Source organism: the organism of the source record quoted next, unplaced genomic scaffold, assembly GCF_019419815.1.
Source record: "Pyrus x bretschneideri cultivar Hongxiangsu unplaced genomic scaffold, Pyrus_bretschneideri_v1 Contig91, whole genome shotgun sequence".
Classification (NCBI taxonomy): domain Eukaryota; kingdom Viridiplantae; phylum Streptophyta; class Magnoliopsida; order Rosales; family Rosaceae; genus Pyrus; species Pyrus x bretschneideri.
In genome coordinates this window covers 882944-887592 of record NW_025999833.1, presented here as the reverse complement: position 1 = coordinate 887592, position 4649 = coordinate 882944, and the positions used below count along the sequence as shown (strand labels likewise).

At 37.0% G+C, this 4649-nt stretch overlaps 1 pseudogene; it reads left to right on the top strand.

Annotated features, from left to right (window-relative positions):
- Positions 1 to 3116: 3116 nt before the first annotated feature.
- On the top strand, positions 3117 to 4294 carry LOC125473656 (annotated as a pseudogene).
- Positions 4295 to 4649: the final 355 nt, after the last annotated feature.

Below are 4649 nucleotides of genomic sequence, written 5' to 3'. Positions count from 1 at the left end.
CTCTAGTTATGTGTGTCCTTTACTATAAACATTTTCACTCGCACTGATATGTTAGTCTAGTGTAATTAGTTAACAAGTTTTTATTTATCCGTATTTTCATATCACGTTCACTTCTGCACAGCGCACATGGCTACGTCACCCTCATATGACGGTCAATATGTCTCGATTGGGGTCGAGGTGTGTCAATTAATGTGATGTATTAACTTTATCATCCAATTTTTCCCCTACTACAAGCACAACCAAATTAACCAAAATTAGAATGTAAGAGGGCAATCAAATGAAGCCTATGACCTCACAAGTGTTTATATTTCATGTGGTTAATTAAAAAAAATATAAATAAATAAAGTGAAGCCAACGACCACACATGAGATATAAAGAAAGTTAAGTGTCTATTCCTAAAATTAATTGGTAATAGGAGTGTTCCAACCCTTTATAAACCTTTGCAAGAATCCTTAGTTTTTTTACATGAGATTACATTCTCAACAAGAAGAATATATAAAGTGTTGAAGAATGTAAAAATGTCTCACATTATAAAACTGAAAAAAACAATATATATATATATATATAATTATAGTTCTACTACCGATGACCTTAAAGTTTTTTATAATAAAGCCTCACACCGAGGTATGTAGGTGTTGGGACCTTTTGATTGAGTTGGATATTTATGTTAAGGACCCTTTGATTGAGTTGGATATTTATGTTAGGGACCTTTTGATCGAGTTGGATTTAGGTCTCGGACGAACTGTGCACTCGCATGGTTCGTTTCCGGCACTAAGTCCTGAAATACTTCAAAAGAATTAGCATGGCTTGGGAAGCATTCCAAATGAATCAATGACTCTGATTTAACCATGATTGAATAATTACATAAATTGTAACTTGCTTGGGTGAAGCATGGTATGAAAGTTAAAAGTTCATTGGTTCAACATGAGAAAAATGTTGTGCTTGCATGTATGGTTTAAGGATGGCTAATCTAAGATTTCTAATACTTTGGCAGTTTTATAGAGCATAAGGAAACTTAAGAAAAGACTCGGAAAGAATGGAAAGCTTATCACTCAGGAACTAGGGTTTCCTGTACTTATAGAAAGTTTGCACTGCTTGGTATGTTCTTGCCCCAGTTCATCCCCTCCTTCCCTCATTGTTCCTCGTTGTCCCTTATTCAACGTACTGGCATCTTAATTATAGGTGCAGTGATTCCTTCAAGTTCCAGCTAGGGAATCCCTTAGTTTTCTCCCTTCTTCCTGTTTTGCTAAGCCTTCCCTTTTCCTTTCCATAGTTGCAGCTATAGAGTTCTTCTTTGGTATAACGTTGCAGAAGGTTGCTAGCTTCGTGCCGGGGTCAAACACAATGCCCAGATTTCATCATTCTTGCACCAAGCCCCACAACACAACTCCATCTTTGGCAACGCTCCCTTCTGTTTTTTTTTCCTCTCGAGTTCCTGTACGAGCTTGGAAGGGAAAGGTTTTTTCTCTGTTCATTAAAGGAGGCGTACGGCTCTAGTTCAAAGCACGATTTGGCTTTAATTTGGTCAACTCAGCTTTGGGTTTTAGTTGGTTCTTGGATGTATTAGTTGGTTTGTAAAGAAAAAGAACAAAAACAATTCTCTCAAGCCTTCCCATATAAGCCAAAATCATGGGCTTGGACTTTTAGTTCTCCCAAGCACCCAAAAGTCCTTTACAATCCTAATTTCTCGTAGGCCCAGTAAATTTTCGTAACCATCCACACCACAACCTACTCGGCAACTCCTTTATGTGGCTTGAGTCCATTCAAGCATGTAGCGTGATTGGTATACTTTTTTATGTTAATATCATAGCATGGTTTGGCATGATAAATATGCGTGATTTGCATGAGCTTAACACGATTATACAAATGTCTAATTTGTAAATTATTATTTTATTAGCATGACATGATCGTAAATTCACATACCCCTTGTTTTAAATTCGTATACCCCTCGTTTTAAATTCACATACCCCTCGTTTCACACCTTTTGCATGAATTTAAACTCGGCTTGTGACGTATTCGCAACAATTAGACTTTGAGATACGATTGTACTCGTTGGTAGAATTTTTTGCTCTAATTGTAAGTAGTTTTTGTTTTTTGTTTTTTTCTCTTAAAAAAGGGGACAACATGTGACAATTCACGGTCATCTACCAATTCCAAGAGCCGAGAAGACTCTCATAGGCATTTTAGCCTTCTATGACTACAAATTTGGCTTCCACACAAGTGTAGGTAGTTAATTTGGGAACAATAATTAGTGTTTAAGAAGTGGGACGGTGAAATCTAGTCAAAGAGTAACCGAAGAGAAAATTAATGTCCTCTTAATATTTTATGCAAAGAAAAAGATTTATGCACGCCCGTATTTACTTTGCTCTTCAGTGATTGCAAAACATGGACTCAGCCCATCCCCTTCCCCGCCCCTCTCTCTTACATTTGCTTTATTCTCGTCTTCTTCTTCGACGTCAGCAGACAGCAGCGTTCACTTCTTCCTGTTAGTTTTTTGTTTAAACCGACCCATCTCCAGTCCTCTCTCTGGTAACCTTTTCTCCGGTCTTTCTTCTTCTTATCTTCTTCAATCGGCTCATTTACAAACCCCAGGTTACTTCTAGTTCTTTAATTTCTGATACTTAATTGCTTTTTGATTGAGGGCTTAATGTAGATTACATTTGCTGGTTAGTGCTTGCCATTTGTTTTTAGTTTTTTATTTTTTGAAATGTTGCTGCTTTCTCAGTTCGTTGTTATGCATTTGCTAACTCCAAACTAAACGAATGAAAACACGCAAATTTATTTATTTCAATATTTTTGTATCCAGAATTTGATGTAGCCCACCCCGAGTTTGATTCTATGTACCCAGAATCCCAATTTTATAATAATATGCAATTGGGATATGAGTTAGATGTGTATATCTGACCTGTAATCCATGTGTGAGTATCAACCTTGACATGGTCTAACACTGTAAACTGATACGAATGCACCTTCTGTATTAAAAACTACGCCTTTCGGTTTTAAACTGTATGGAAGTAAGAACAAAGGTATTCTATGCATGTGGAATGTATACTTATCTTGATACCATGAAGAGAAATTTCATTTCAATACGTTGTTTTGAATCATTTATTTATGTAATGAAGTTAGTTGGATTTACATGCGTACTTGGATCTCAATATTTTTGGTATTTTAGAAGAATAAGCTAGGAGCATGGATTTAGAACCAAAAGATGACCCTCGTAAAACTTCATTGAAACCATCGTTTGCGGCCCAGCATTTTCTAGTCAACTTCATAATGGGAAATTACTTGGGTCCTGATGTCAATATTGATAACCTGGGATGCTCAGCGTTTCATTTGGATTGCATGAGTATTTAAAGGGCAGCCTACCTTTGCCAAGTTCAGGGGTGGCAAAAGATAGTTGGCGCCAGTTCACACATCTTTTTCCTTTGGATCTTCATGTTTTGGTTGACGATCCTGTTACATTATTTATGGAAGACACTGCTCTCGAAAAGTTCAAATCTTTATCTGGTATAAATGGTCTTGAGAATTGATATAGGTCAAGCTATACGATATCAACATGACTACCTGGATGGTGGAGAAAGTGAAGCAAATCGCTTGAACGATGATGGCAATGAAACAAAGACAGAAAAGATCTCTAATGGAAATGGTAATTCCGTCAGAAAGGTTTCCGAAAAAGTGTAAGAGCAAGTGGTGGAAATCCCATAAGGAAGCGTTCGCGTGTATTTGAGATGAAATTGCAGCAATTATGCCCAGCTGGACCATTCACACTCTCTTTCAGCCTCCCGGGACCTGTTGATCCAAGGCTCTTTGCACCGAACTTTGGATCTGATGGCATTTTTGAAGGAGTTATCGTAAAACACGAGTGATATATATTGCCGAGCTACATTTATTCTTGAAGTAGCAATGGTCGACGAAGTGGTAAGAGTTTTCTTACTTGTCCAGTTACTAACCTCCTACTTTGCTACCACTTCCGTAAATGGTGTAGAAAAGTATTGGTAGGAGTAGGACATAGTTTAATGGAGTGATCCTCTTCCAAGATCAAGTATGCCATATGTGTAGAATTTGGCGAGATAATCATGCTAGATGAGTGTTGACACGTGGGGACGTCGTCTAGAGAATCGACAGAGGTTAGGTCAAAGTATGGAGATCAGTTGTGTAATTTTCTTATCTTTTGGGAAATTTTTAGCATGCCACTTGGATTTTAGTCCATATTCTGATTTTCCTAGTAACCTTGAATTTGGTTCAATGAGCGTGTACAAGCAAGTGGGCAAAATTGTTACGCAAATTTGTATTTTGATAACTGATGTGGTAATTTGCCTTTGACATTTTAGGATCTACCACGCAGACTCTAAAAAAACTGATGTATATTTGGTACTTGTCTCATTTTTTTTTCCTTGATCAATTCTACCAAAAAATATGGCACTAATTGGAAATTGGGAATTGGCAGCAGCCGTAAAGCAAACAAAGAAACTTAGAGCGATCAAATTATAGGCGACACAAAATGTTAAAACTTGAATCCTAAGTCATCATCGCCATCACTTATCGCCATGTGTTTGTATCATTTTGTGTATTAGTATTTTAGGTGTGACCTCAATACTATGTATCATTAAATGTTATCGGTGTTTTAGTCATTAAATTTGATTTTCACA